At 43.7% G+C, this 15,258-nt stretch overlaps 1 pseudogene; it reads left to right on the top strand.

The window, feature by feature from the left end:
* The window catches only part of LOC145415042 (1-acyl-sn-glycerol-3-phosphate acyltransferase alpha-like), a 183,885-nt pseudogene that overhangs the window by 57,653 nt on the left and 110,974 nt on the right, over positions 1-15,258 (top strand).

The following is a 15,258-nucleotide window of genomic DNA, read 5'->3' as shown; positions in this document are numbered from 1 at the left end:
GAGGGGGAATGAGACACCCCCAATGCAGGGGAGGTGGTGTGGTGGGTGTTATGGTTGGAGGAAACACACACAAAGCAATCATAGCAGCGAAATTGCCTTGTCATTCGATATAAAGGTGGGGTAGAAGGAGGTGGAGGAGAGTTGTGGGGGTCTGGTGGGGGTGAAGGGGGGATGAGACAGATCCCCAATGTGGGGGAGGTATTGTGGGGGGATTATGGTGAGAGGAAATACACACAAAGCGATCATAGCAGGGAAATTGCCATGTCATTTGATGTGAAGGGAGGTGGAGGAGGGGGGCTGGGAGGGGGGGTGAGTGGGCATGAGACACCTTCCATACAATGTAGATGTGGTATTTGTGAGTAGTTTGGGTGGGAGGGAACAGAGCTGGCTATATCCAATCAGCTAGAGGGAGGTGAAATGACTAGGGGGTGGTCCCCCACAGACCCGGTGAGGGGGTGGGATCTTCCTTCTTACCACCTCATCCCTTAGTTCTGATTCGGTAGGAACCATTTTCATCATGAAAGGGGATAACTTACTGCTGGGCAGTTTTTAACAGACCTTCTATGATCGTCAGTCATAGGACTTTACTCGCAAACTAGCAAACTGACCACTGTCAGTTGTAGTATGTTAGGGGTTAAAACAGAAAATTTGTTAAATTGGAGGTTCTTCCCCTTAGAAGAGAATTCAAGCACATATTTGAAAATAAATGAGTACTGTTCAGTGTCGGTCTAGTACTAAGAATGAAAAGTATACCCATTTTACACTAACTTGGCCTAAAATTTTGCCTTTTTGCAGTTTGTTTCATATCCTGTTCTTGGCACTTTTTTATGCCTAGTACAGTAGGCCTGTGAGCAGTGCGATTCTGGCTTTCACTAATCATGATTAGTACTGCAGCATAAATTGTACCCCTTATCAGCCAGCATGGTAAATCCCCCTGTTAGCCTGGCAAAGTTCTTGCTGGAGGTACCTCGGTCTCAACAGTCTCCACAGTGTGGCACCTCCACAGCACCCTATCCACATCCTGACAGTGTGGCAAAGTTCTTGCTGGAGGTACCTCGGTCTCAACAGTCTCCACAGTGTGGCACCTCCACAGCACCCTATCCACATCCTGACAGTGACAATAAAGGGGAGTTTGAGTAAGGCTTTGAGGCCTAACCTCAGCCCCAGAGAAGTTAGAAATACTTCAGTCCCCTCCACTAGCCCCTCATCCTTGGATACTCCCCCCCCCACCGCCACCCCTGTGTGCCATCTAATCAATACTGTACTTCGTTACTCCTTTTGGTGAGTACAGTACTCTGCTCTGGATAGCAGTTTGTAAGCTAAATAACTCTTTCTTTTGCCCAGTGACATTTGTGGATGCTGTTTGTGTACTACAACATGCGGTTAGACAAGAGGACCACCAAGACATAAAGTAACTTGGTGGTGGGATGAGGGTGTAGAAGCTGCAGTTAAGGAGAAAAGAAGGCTTTTCCGGGAATGGAAGAAGGGTGGTAGCAAAGAAGAATATTTGGCTGCCAAGCATAGAGCTAGAAGAGAGGTATACAGGGCAAAGTCTAAGGGCCGATTCCACAGTTGTTTGTAGTGGTTTGCAAGAACCCAAACAAAAGAAACTGAACTGTGTAAATGACTTATGACTGAATTATATGATGATTTTGGTGACTAAACTATGTAGCAATGTTAATTATCTAACCATTTGACAGGGGTAGTGAAAGTGGATACTGAACTTTTTGGAAAAAATGTAGTTATTAAGTGTGGTTGGGGAGGAAGCAAACAAACGAAAACTACTGTGGAATTGCCCCTAAGTCACAGAGACTATTACTTGATAACCTAAATCATGAGGAAAGGAAAAATATATTTAGGGTGGCAGGTCAAGTGAAGAGGGATAATCGGGATATTATAGGTGAGCAGTGTGTGAAGAATGATGAAGGAAGGGTAGTGGTGAACAGTGAGGATATTAAAGATGCATGGAGAGAGCATTATAACCGGTTGTTGAGTGAGGAGTTTGACTGGGACACGGAAGGTTTGGAACCAGCAGATCCGGTGTCTGGCCCTTGGCCTGTGATTGATACTGCTACTGTGAGTGAGACAATAGGCAGGATGAGGGTGGGGAAGGCAGCAGGTGTGTCTGGGTTGACTGCGGAAATGTTGAAGGCCTCAGGCGATATAGGGGTGAGTTTAGTCACTGACCTGATAAATAGGTTATTTATGAGTGTGTTGTCCCAGATGATTGGCTGAAGAGTGTAATTGTAAATGTGTATAAAGGGAAGGGTGATTCCCTGGAAAGAGGAAATTATAGAGGTATAAATCTTTTGGATCAGATAATGAAGGTAATAGAGAGAGTTTTAGAAGGTATGATTAGAGAAAGAGTGAATATTGATGAGATGCAGTTTGGGTTTATGCCAGGTAGGGGGACCACATTGTTCGACAGCTTCAGGAAAAATATATTGGTAGGAGAAGGGATCTTTATTTTGTTTTTGTTGATTTGGAAAAGGCCTTTGACAGAGTCCCTAGAGAGGTGGTGAAGTGGGCAATGAGAAAGCTTGGCTTGGAGGAGTGCCAGGTTAAGATGGCTATGTATGTGGGTGCTCACACCCAGGTATGAGTGAATGGAGGTTTGGTGATGAGTTTTCTGTGAACGTTGGTGTGCATCAGGGGTGAGTTTTGAGTCCCATGTTGTTTATCATGGTACTTGTGGTAGGTGGGGGCACCCATCATCCACACACTTAGTGTAGTGATACCCTGTTTTGAGGGTAGCTCTACATTGATTGGCAAGCCAAATGATTTCGTGTAAACCAGGAAATCATTTACAGTGCCGGGTGGTAACCTAATAACCAATTGACGCGTGTTACCTACGTGACAGCAGGTGGGTTGGCGGAGGGTTAGTGCCCCTCCCCGGAAAACAGCAAACTAAAAATACGAACAAGAAGCCTCGGACCAGGACTGACCAAAAGATGGCGACAAAGGGCTGTACAAATGACATGATACGGATGGCGACCTGGAATGTAAGGGGTGCAGATGATGAGGTGAAAGAGAGAGAGATTGTCCAGGTGCTTGAGGGTGCGAAAATGGATGCGTGTGGATTAACTGAAACGAAATGGAGAGGTGAGAGTGTGAGAGAATGGACGTATGGATGGGGTATATGTGCAGGTGTAGGTGAGAATGAGAGGGCAAAAGAAGGAGTGTGTATTGTTGTAACAGATATAAGGAGAATATAAGAGAGTATGGATCAGTTGGTTCAAGGATTCTGTGGGTAAGACTGAAAGTTGAAATACAAATGTGGGCGACTGTGTGCGTTTATGCGCCAACGCAAGATCATGCAAACAGAGTGAGAGAAGAGTTCTGGACAAATGTGGAAACATGCATGGAAAAGTTTGAAAGGAATGAGAGAGTGTTTTTGATTAGTGATATGAATGGTAAAGTAGGGAATGTGAAAGTGGATGGAGTAGTTGGTGAGTGGGGTGTGCCTGCTGAGATAAATGAGAATGGCAGTGCTTTAGTGGACATTTTTGCTGTGAGGGGGTTGGTGATAGTCAGTACCCATTTCAGACACAAAAAGATCCATAGGTATACATGGCGAGTGATGAGAAGGGTGGATGGTGAACTGAATGAAAGGAAGGCAGTGATTGATTATGTATGTGTGGATGAAAAAATATGAAGATGTGTAATGGATGCAAGAGCATATAGAGGTTGGGGGAGTGGACTTTCTGACCACCACCAAGTGGTGGTCAGAATCAAGGCCCAAGTAAAATGGAGAAATAGAAGAAGGGAAGGACGGGGGGAACGAGTAGATGTAAGGAGAGTGGAATGGTTACAAGAGGATGAGAAAAAGGCAGAATATAAGAGAGAAGTGGAGGAACGATTGGGTAAATATGAATTGGAGCAGATGGGGGACGTGGAAGGTGTGTGCAAGATATTCACAGAGGAAATGTGAGCAGCTTGTGAGGTGGTGTGTGAGTTGAAGAGAAGACAAATGGGGGTGCAAGGAACAGCATGGTGGAATGAAGAGGTGAGACAGGTTGTGGCACAAAAGTAGAAAGCATATAATGAATGGATGAGAAATAGGGGCATGGATGAAGCTGAGAGATGGAAGAGAGAGTTATATGTAGAAAGGAAGAGAGAGGTGAAAAGATTAGTAATGGAGAGTAAGAAGAGAGTGGATGAGGAATTTGGAAGGAATTTGAGTGTAAAGTGGAGGGACTGTAAAAAAATGTTCTGGAAAGAGGTAAAGAGAGTCAAACAGGGTGGCAATAAAGTTAGTAGGGGAGTGAAAGATAAAAATGGTAGATTATTAGTTGAGAAGGGAGAAAAAGTGAGCAGATGGAGACAACACTTTAATGAATTATTGAATGTAGAGAATGAAGGTAATGTGAGTATAAATGGCTGGGGAATGGCTGGGAGAAGGAGGGAGGTGAGAAGACAGGAAGAAATCCGTAGGATTCAAGTTGTAGAAGCAATGAAAATAGTTAAAATGGGGAAAGCCCCAGGAATTGATGGAGTGTGTGGTGAAAATTGAAGTATGGGGGAGAGATAGTACTAGAATGGATGTGGAAGATGTGCAGATTGGCATGCGAGGAAGGTAAAGTCCCAGATGATTGGAAGTCAGGTATAAGTATTCCCTTGTACAAAGGGAAAGGGGAAAAAGTAGTGTGTGGTAATCATTGGGGCATTTGTCATCTTAGTGTAATAGGAAAAGTATATGGTAGGATACTTACTGACAGAGTTAGGAAAATAACAGAGGAATTAGTTGGAGAAGAATAGGGAGGTTTTAGGAAGGGAAGAGGTTGTGTAGATCAGATATTCATTCTTAGATCTTTAGTGGAAAAGTGTCTTGAGAAGAGAAAGAATTTGTATGTGGCCTTCATGGATTTGGAGAAAGCATATGACAGGGTGGATAGACAAGGATTGTGGAAAGTATTAAGAATGTATGGAGTAGATGGGAAGTTGTTGAATGCTGTGAAGAATATGTATGAGGGTGCTAAGGCTCCAGTGTGTATGGATAGTGAACTGAGTGAATTTTTCTATTTGAAGGTTGGGTTGAAACAGGGATGTGTCAGGTTCCCATGGTTGTTCAATTTGTATATGGATGGGGTAATAAAAGAGATACAAGGTAGGGCAGTGGATGTTGGAGTGGCCCTAATGAGAGAGGACAGTGTTTGGAAACTCCCTGAACTGTTGTTTGCAAATGTTTCTGTGTTGTTAAGTGAAGACGAAGGGGAGCGGTACGGCTTGGTGGATGAGTTTGGGAGAGTGTGTAAGAAACGGAATTTAAAGGTGAATGTAGGGAAGAGTAAAGTTATGGTCTTCGAGAGGGGTGAAGTCAGTGAATGTACAGTGAGGTTGGATGATGAGGAAATGGAAAATGTGAGTACGTTTAAGTACTAGGGTAGTGTGATGAGTAAGGATGGAAGTTTGAAGGGTGAAGTGCTTGAAAGAGTACAACAAGGAAGAAAGGTTGCTGGTTCCTTGAAGGCAGTGATAAGAAACAGGGAAGTGAGCATGGAAATGAAGAAGTTATTACATGACAGTACTGTGATACCAACTCCGACGTATCGAAGTGAAGCTTGGACGTTGTTGGAGGGACACAAGTGAAGAGTGAGAGCAGTGGAGATGAGTTATTTGAGAGGAGCGTTGTGATGTGGATGTGGATGTGATAGGAAGCACTAGGAGAAACACTATGAGGTGGTTTGGCCATGTGGAGAGGATGGAGAGTGAGAGACTGATGAGGAGAGTGTATGTGAGTGAGGTGGACGAGGAGAGAGGGAGGGGAAGGCCAAGGATGAGATAAAGGGATGGAGTGGAGAGGTATATGAAAGAGGGGGGTGTGAATTGGGAGCAGGGCAGTGAAATGGGGGAGGACAGGGTGATGTGGAGGCGATTTGTTTGTGGCCACCCCGTATGAGGGATTAAGGCTTCTGGCAATAGATAGATAGATAGATTGACTTGATGCCCTCTCACGTGACTTCAGAAACGGACTCCTGTGGGAGGTGTTGTATTCTGCTGATTTGGTGTTGATTGCAGAGAACGAAAGGGAGGCGGAGGAAAGATTTTGGAAGTGGAGAGATGGTATGGGGCACAGGGGCTTAAGGGTTAATGCAGATAAATCAAAAGTGATGATATCTAGGGTTGCTGATGGTACTGTCAAGGACGAGGAAGAGTGGCCATGTGCAGTTTGCCTCAAGGATGTGGGAAATAATTCAATCTTCTGCAGTGTTGTGATAAGTGAGTGCACAAGAGATGTAGTGGTATCAGTGGTAGACTGCGAGATAATGCTGATTTTATGTGTGCAGCGTGTCGGGGAGAGCAGGTGGAGATTGTCAGGCGTGAAAGGATTGAACTTCTTGGTGAATCTCTTGAGTGTGTGGAAGAGTTTTTTTATTTGGGAGACATGTTGTGTGCTGGAGGTGGGGCTGGAGCTAGCTCTGTTGCTAGGGTGAGAAGTGGTTGGAAGAAGTTCAGGGAGTTGTTGCCTCTCTTGACATTGAGAGGGCTCTCTTTACGTGCTAAGGGGTCTTTGTATGCAGCATGTATTAGGAGTGTAGTGCTGTATGATAGTAAGACCTGGGCAGTGAAGGAGGAAGATATTCGCCGGCTCAGACATACAGAAATGACAATGATTAGGTGGATGTGCAGTGCGTCCCTGCGTACAAGACCTTGGGGGGGCTGGGTTTACAATGGAAGAGTTGTGAGGTAGGATGGGACTGGAGTGTATTGGTGTTGTGATGAGGAGAGGTAGATTGAGGTGGTTTGGGCATGTGGAGAGGATGTGGGATGATAATTGGGTGCAGAAGGTGAGAAGTGTTAATATTGGGGGTGGGGGGATGGGGGTTGTGAGGGGTAGGCAGAGGAAGACATGGAGCAAGGTCATTAAGTGTGACCTTAGGGAGGCTGCAATAGATCGTGAACATGGAGAGCCGCCTTTAGGCGACCAAGGCCGATGCATGCAAGCATGTTGGAGCCTTCAAAAACAAAAAAGAAAAAATGAAAACGAAACAGGGGAATGATTATACCTGACTTGCAGTCCTCTGGGACTCTACCTTCCTCCCAGGCCAATCTGCATATCTTCCACATCCATTCTACTACTATGTCTTCCCCATGCTTCAGCATTTCACCACACACTCCATCAATTCGTGGGGCTTTCCCCATTTTGACTTTCTTCATTTCTTTCACAACTTCCATCCTACTGATTTCTTCCACTCATCTCACATCCCTTCGTCCCTCAGCCATTCCCCAGGCACTTATACTCGCATTACTTTCATTCTCTATATTCAGCAATTCCTTAAAATGTTCTTTCCATCTGCTTACTTTTTCTGCCTTCTCCACCAGTAATCTACCATTTTTATGTTTCACTCCCCGACTAACGTCACTGCCACCCTGTCTAACTCTCTTTACCTCTTTCCAGAACATTTTCTTACATTCCCTCCACTATACACTCAGATTCCTTCCAAATTCCTCATCCACTTTGTTCATACTCTTTCTTACTAATCTTTTCACCTCTCTATTCCTCTCTACATATAACTCTCTCTTCCGTCTCTCAACTTCTTCCACACCCGTTTCTTATCCACTCACTATATGCTTTCTTCCTTTTTGCCACAGCCTGTCTCACCTCTTCATTCCACCATGCTGTTCCTTGCACCCCCTTTCGTCTTCTCTTCAACCCACACACCACCTCACATGCTGCACAAATTTCTTCTGTGAATATCTCGCACACATCTTCCATGTCCCCCATCTGCTCCAATCCATATTTACCCAGTCACTCCTCCACTTCTCTCTTATATTCTGCCCTTTTTTTTTTTTTTTTTTTTCATCCTCTTGTAACCTTTCCACCCTCCTTGCATATACAGGTACTACTTTCTCCTGTCCTTCTCTTCTTCTATTTCTCCATTTCAGTTGGACCTTGATTCTGACCACCACCATGTGATGGTCAGACAGTCCACTCCCCCAGCCTCTGTATGCTCTTGCATCCATTGCACACCTTCTCATCCTTTCATCCACACACATGTAATCAGTCATTGCCTTCCGTTCATTCAGTTCACCACCCACCCTTCTCATCATTTGCCATGTATACCTATGGATCTTTTTGTGTCTGAAGAAGGTATTGGCTATCACCAACCTCTCTCAGCACAAATGTCCACTAACACACTGCCATTCTCATCTGTCTCAGCAGGCACACCCCTCACCAACTACTCCATCTACCTTCACATTTCCTACTTTACCATTCATATCGCCAATCAAAAACACATTCTCATTCCTTTCAAACTTTTTCATGCACCCTTCCAAACTTGTCCAGAACTCTTCTCTCACTCTCCTTGCACGATCTTGCATTGGCATACACGCGCACAGTCATCCACATTTGTAGTTCATCTTTCGATCCTACCCACACAGTCCATGAGGCAACTGATCCATGCTGTCTTATGTTCTCCTTCCATCTGTTACAGCAATACACACTTCTTTTGCCCTGTCATTCTCACCTACTCCCACACATATACCCTATCCATACTGCCATTCTCTCACACTCTCTCCTCTCCATTTAGTTTCATTTAACCCACATACATCTACTTTCACACCCACATGCTCCTGGACAATCTTTCTCTCTCTCACCTCATCATTTGCATTCCTTACCTTCCACGTCGCAATCTGTACCACGTCATTTGTTCTTTCCTTAGTCGTCACATTTTGATCAGTCCTGGTCCGAGGCTTCTTGTTCATACTTTTAGTATGTTGTTTTCCAAGGAGGGGCACTAACCCTCTGCCAACCCACTTGTTGCCATGTAGGTAACACGTGTTGGTTGGTTATAAGGTTATCACCCAGTATTGTAAATGCTTTCCTTGTTTACAGGAAATCATTTAGCTTGCCACTTATTGTAGAGCTACCCTAAAAACAGAGTACCACTACACTAAGTTTTTTTTTTTTTTTTTATGTGACCGACTCTGGGCATAGGCTTCACAGCCTGCTTTCAAGGCCCTGTAGTCCTCCTACGTACCGCACACCTCTACATGTCACCACTTCGGCGCTAACACCCACCGTCCATATTGAATACATGCTAGGGCTGTCTCATACAGGACTGGTGTATTGGTATTAGCGGGGGTATTTTTACGACATGTCGGCGGGCCTTCTGGTAGATCAGTAAAGTCTGATTTTATGAAATTCAAATCCTTAAACTGTTCCCTGCCTCAGCGGGATTTGAACCCGGGTCTGTCAGGACTGCAGGCCAACTCTCTACCGATTGAGCCACCGCCTCCCCAAGTAGGTGGATGATTGGCACCCCCATCTACCACATCCATACGTTTAAGTTGGCACTAACACTCCTTCATGTAAGCCTCGTGCAACTGAGTTATTCAAGCCTTTGTTTTTTAACAAGGCCTTCGTAGCACCAGGCGCCTTCCTTCCTTGTGTCACTCTACTTCCCACTGCATTTGCACATTGTCCTCTCCTTTCTATCACTGTACCCAGGTATTTGAACTTTCTCACCAATTCCAGTCTCCCTTCGTTTACCGTAACATCACACTGGGAGCCACCTTCTCTCTCAGTAACCATCACTTTACCCTTTTCTACATTTACTCTCCAGGCACAATGCTCACAGACATCTACAAGACTCAGCACTAGTTTACCAAGCTCTTGTCCAGTATTTGCAAGTAGCACTGGATCATCATCATACAACAACTTTGAGATAATCCATCCATCACCATTCATTACCAACGCCATCCCTCTCTCCATTACTTGCGTTTTTACTTCTCTCATCACCCCGTCCATTTATATATTGAACAACCATGAGGACATTACACAACCTTGTTGCACGCCCACATTGATTGTGAGCCAATCAATTAGATGCCCATTTACCCTTACACATTCCTCACTACCATCATTAAAACTCTTGACGGCACCTAGCGGTTTACCATCTACACCGTACATATGCAGAACCTTCCTCAGTCATTCTCTTTCTACTTTGTCCTATGCTTTTTCCAGATCCATAAATGCCATAAACACCTTATAATCCTTCTCACACACCTTCTTCACTATCTGTCTTACTGCAAATATTTGATCCACACATCCTCTGCTGCTCTTAAAGATGCCGTGTTCGTCACTCACTAGGATTTCTGATCTCTCTCTTTTGTTCTCCATAATAATTCTTATATATCTCAATAAACATTTTTTTAATCTGAATTTTTTTGCATGCTATACAGTATCATATGGAACAGTTTCAGGAGCAAATTGGGTTGTTTGTGTTTACTTTAAAATCTGGGGGTAGTTTCAGTTTACTCGTAAATTTTTGGGTATTACCCTAAAAAAAGTTCCTTAACTCTTGGCTTAATTCAGAGAGATGCAAGATGTGTCAAGTGAGTACAGATATTTATGCTGTTGCTGATGTCGCATAACCCAGATCTGTCTTGCTGAGCAGGCTCGTTGACCACAATACAGTACAGGTATAGTACAGTACACATACACTAACTATGTAGGAAATTGGCATCCCCTTATGGTGATCAGTGCCTCACCAGAGTTGAACCGGGGCCCTCTCCATAGCAAGGGGAAGGAAAATTTGAGGAAGTTTGGCTTGCAGGTGGATACCACAGTTTCTTACCCAGGATGCACAGCGCTACCACATGTAGGCTTCTTATAGGTGCAGTAAAGTTGGGTATATTCAGAGTGATATATTTGTAAGTATTAGAAAATATTAAGCATGAGGGTCAGGCAGATAATGCTTTTCACAGGGTAGGCATTCTCTTTGCCACCAGTAACTGCATAGTCATGAGTGAGACCATACACATCATCTAGCTGCTGTAACTTACGCAAATCTTATAAGCCATGAATGGGAGAACTGTTGAGACAGCTGCTGGTTTCCACAGCCTAGTCATCGTACTGAGATGGCTTACTGGTAATATAGTGAAGAACCATTGAAAGCTATACAGGATATTTACGACTGAATAATGTTTCAGTATCATGAGGTGGCATCAGTATAACCAAAATGGTTTGCTACATGTTAATAATGTACAAATGTTCTCAGAGTCACACCTTGTCTGTGGATGGGGAACAGTGAACTGCAGGAGAGGGGCAGTTGCAGGCTACAGTCACTAAGTTTATATCATGATGAGCATGGGGCCATAGTAACAACAGCAGCAACAGCCACCCAAGTAATTGAATGTTTCTTCCTTCCGCAGCATTGCAACATACCCTTTGCGTTTATTGAATCCTCTACTGGGACTGCACTGGCAGGTGGAGGGGATGGAACACATCACGCCTGACAGACCAGCCATAGTTGTTGCTAACCACCAGAGCTCTGTAGACTTTCTAGGTTAGTGTTGTTTTTTTATATACAGTATTTAGTGACCAGTACCATATATTGTCCATTTTCAAGAACTGACATAGATATAAGGTGACTCTACTGTATATATTGTTCTTAGGACACCAGAATGGAAATGCGACGGGGATTTTCTTCTCCTTAGACTCCTTAGATGACACACCTCACAGACAGTCATCAGTGTTTCAGTTCAGTTTGTTTCAGTTTTTCCATTTTGGATGATGATGTACAATTATTGTTGCCCACACTGCATGTTTATAATTCAGCTTAGGAGAGACCTGTCACAGTGGTTTGGTTAGGAAGTGTCCATTACTCCATTCAGTCAGATGTGTTTTCATTAAACCTACTGCTAGATGGTTTTACATAGCATAAGAGAGACCTGATTGAAGGGGTTAACCCCTTTAATATGGGAAGTACCTGTATCCTTAAAGCTGTGTAATGTCTTATAGTGCCAAGAATAAATCAGGAAAAATCCTCCTCTTATTCATTCTCCACTTCCTATTCCATTTCTTCTTCTTCCTCCGCATCCTCTTCTACTTCCTTTTCCTCTCAAGGATTCACTTCCACATCTCCATTTTCTTCCACATCCTCTTCTGCCATCAGACAATTTTCCACATCCTCCTCTATATCCATTTCTTCCACCACTTCCTCTTTCACCTCCTCTTCCACTTCTTCATCCTTTTCCAATTCTCTTCCACATTCTCTTCCTCTGCATCCACTTAACATCCACCCCTCCTCCATGCTTAGGAATTTGCCAGGACTGTATCAGCTGTTGATGTCATTTGACTCACGTCAGTGTAAGTTATGAGTGTCATGGGGTGCCATGGAGAGGAGATATCTGTTCAGAAATCCTCAGCTACATGGCATCAGTGGCTGCATCCACTGCCCCCATGCAGGGAGGAAGTACATTAAACTTTTGACAATTGGGGGGAGAGGCTGACGGTTATATGAAGTGTTCAGTAGGAGATCTGTAATATACTTATGTATAATATGAGGTGCCACCCAAACGATCCAGAAATTAGACTAAAGAAGGAAAAAAACTTGGTTCAAGTCAAATTCACTACTATCCCCATTAGAGTAGTCTCCTTGGGCATGCAGACATCGATCCCAGCGCTTCACCAACGATCGGAATATATTTTGGAAGTCCTTGAGCATCAGCTTGTTCAGGACCTTCTGTGATTCCTCCTGGATCTCTTTAATGGTGTCAGATCTTAGTCCTTTCAGCTGGATTTTCATTTTCAGAGAGAGGAAAAACTCACAGTGGGCCAAATCTGGCGAATACGAGGGGTGAGGGACATCCGGCATGTTTTTTTATCCCCAAAAATGCTGAACAATATGGGCTGTGGCGCAGGTGCATTGTCATGGTGAAACATCCATTTGTTTGTGCGCCACTTGTATGGACTTTTTGCCTCACTTCCTCCAGGAGCCGTCTCAAAACATCACAATAAAACTTTGCATTAACTTTCTGTCCTTGAGGAATGAATTCCTTGAACTGCCCTCCATGCCAAAGAAAGTGATGAGCATTGACTTCACATCGCTCTTGACCTGATGTGTCTTCTTTGGCTGGGACAAAGCTGGGCTCTTCCACTGCAGTGATTGTTGCTTGGTTCTCAAGTCATACCCGTAAACCAGCTTTCATCACCAGTAATGACACGTGAGAGGAAGCTAGGGTCACTTCTGACCATTTCCTTGAGCTCCGTGCAGACGTCCATGTAATGCTGATTTTGGTCATCAGTCAGGAGCCTCGGTCAGACAGACTTGGTGACAATTCATCTTGTGTCAAGTTCACCAGACAAAAGCAGTAGACAAGTTCCATACGATAGGCTAACAGTGTCACAAACGTTGTGGATTGACCTGCTGTCTTCAGGATGGTTGCACAAACTTTGGCTACATTATCAGGAGTTGAACTGGTGAAACGGCTACCAGAACGTGCATTGTCATCTGTTGACATTCGTCCATTTTTAAAACACTTAAAGCAGTCATAGGTTTGTGTAACCTCCAAAGCATAGTCACTAAATGCATGTTTTAACTCATAAGTTTCCGCCATGTTCTTCCCGAGTTTCACACACAAGTTGATGCACACACGTTGTTCTTTCACATCCTCCATTTTTGAGATCACAGAATTTGCAAACTAACCCAAACACAATGACAAAAAAACACACACATGCAGCTAATGCATCCACTCTGCACAATGCCACTTAACACACTAACAAACAAATGGTGCATGCAGTGCCACCTAGCATCCATCCTACACAATGCCACTTGACATACTAACAAACAAATGGTGCATGCACTACCACTTACCATCCACACACTGTATGACAAGAGGTTAACGCCCTACAGTGCTTTAAAATTTTGGGAACTTTTGAGTAGCACCTTGTATATACTGTACTGTACTAAGTTTTTGTTAGGAGGACACTCACCAGAAGGACAAGTGTTCACACTACTGTACTGTATTTCAGTACAGTATTCTTTGGGTTTATACTGTACAAGATTACCCTAGTTTAACGATGCAATTGGTTAGGAAAAAACCCATCGTTAGGCAGGGTTTCGTATATTGGGGTAGATTTAACATGTAAAGTAATGGGATGCGTTTTTCAGCCTTGGGTCCCCCCCCCCCCCAAACCAAGTTCAAAACCCGCCCAGATGAGCCCCAAAACAAGTTTAAAAGTCAATCTAAATGGCCCAACAGCTGTAAAGGAAGCTAGCCTAACACCTGTAAATAACTCACTAAAAACCAACAAATAAAATCTGAAAATCGTCAAATATAAGTCTGGAAAAAATCAAGCTTAGTAAACCGTACCCCAAAATGACAGTATTCACCCCACATTTATCTAAGTTTAAAAATGTATAAATCAACCTAAACACACAATATTAGTCTAAAATATAATCAAAATTGGTAAAAAGAAAATAAAAACCCATCATTAAACCTGGGTTTGACCATCATTAAGTGGGGTATCGTGGTATTTCTACCCCCATCGTTAAGCCTGGGTATCGCATCAAGGGGTATCGTATATCGAGGTGTACCTGTACCTTGATATTTTTTAGGAAAATTTTAAAAATCATTGATACAGTATGTAGTAAACCCTCAATCTAATGAAGAGATTGAGGGAAGGGCAGTCAGGTAGAACTGATTAAATGCTAAATGTGAATGTCTTACTTAATAACCTAAATACTGTACAGTATATCCTTGTTTTTCGCACCGCAGATGTTTCGCCAAAACCGTGCGAAACGAGACATGTCGAAATGTGAAATTAAAAATCAATGGGAAAAATAGAGGAGTGTTCCAGTTGGACATGTGCCTACACTATCATAAAGTACTATAACACCAAACAGACCCTACCCAAAATTTAATGAAGTGTTTACTAGTGCTAAAACAGCAGAACACAATGAACATGTACCTGAAAAGACATTAAAGCTGTTATAAAGAGCTGCAACACCAAAAATCCTTACCAGAAATAAAGTGAACACTGACTTGAGTGGCAGGTGAAGGTGTGTTGAGGGTAGATGGGCTAGTTACTAGGTGACATGGGCCTCTCTGGGGAAGTCCCATCACCTATGCTGAAGCCCTTGAAATTGAACTCAGGCTCCAGCACCTCCACTTCCTCTCTGTCCACTTCTACTCCTTCATCCACCCCTGCATGCACATCCAAGTCTTGCAGAATAGCAGCCACATTTTGTCTTTCATGAAAATATTGTGTGATCCAGGCATGTCTCTGCTCCTGTATGTTTCTGTTGTAGACGGCCATCACTTGTGACTTCAGATCACTCAAGGTTGATAGGATGTTGGTAGCCTCAGGCATAGTCCTGGTGTATGCATCGAAGGTGGTTGCCATGTTGGTTGTGGTGGACAGGGTCTGGGACAATTTCTGAGTGCTCATCATTCCCTCTGCATTGTGCTCTCGCCTTTCATTCTCCTGTTCACTAGAGTTCATCTCTTCTTCTGTTATGTCTACCACACCTG

Source organism: Coenobita brevimanus, chromosome 101 (assembly GCF_032717465.1).
Source record: "Coenobita brevimanus isolate Jiangsu-jjx chromosome 101, ASM3271746v2, whole genome shotgun sequence".
NCBI lineage: Eukaryota > Metazoa > Arthropoda > Malacostraca > Decapoda > Coenobitidae > Coenobita > Coenobita brevimanus.
Note: the sequence above shows the minus strand (reverse complement) of the source record. Positions and strands in the feature narration are given on the sequence as shown.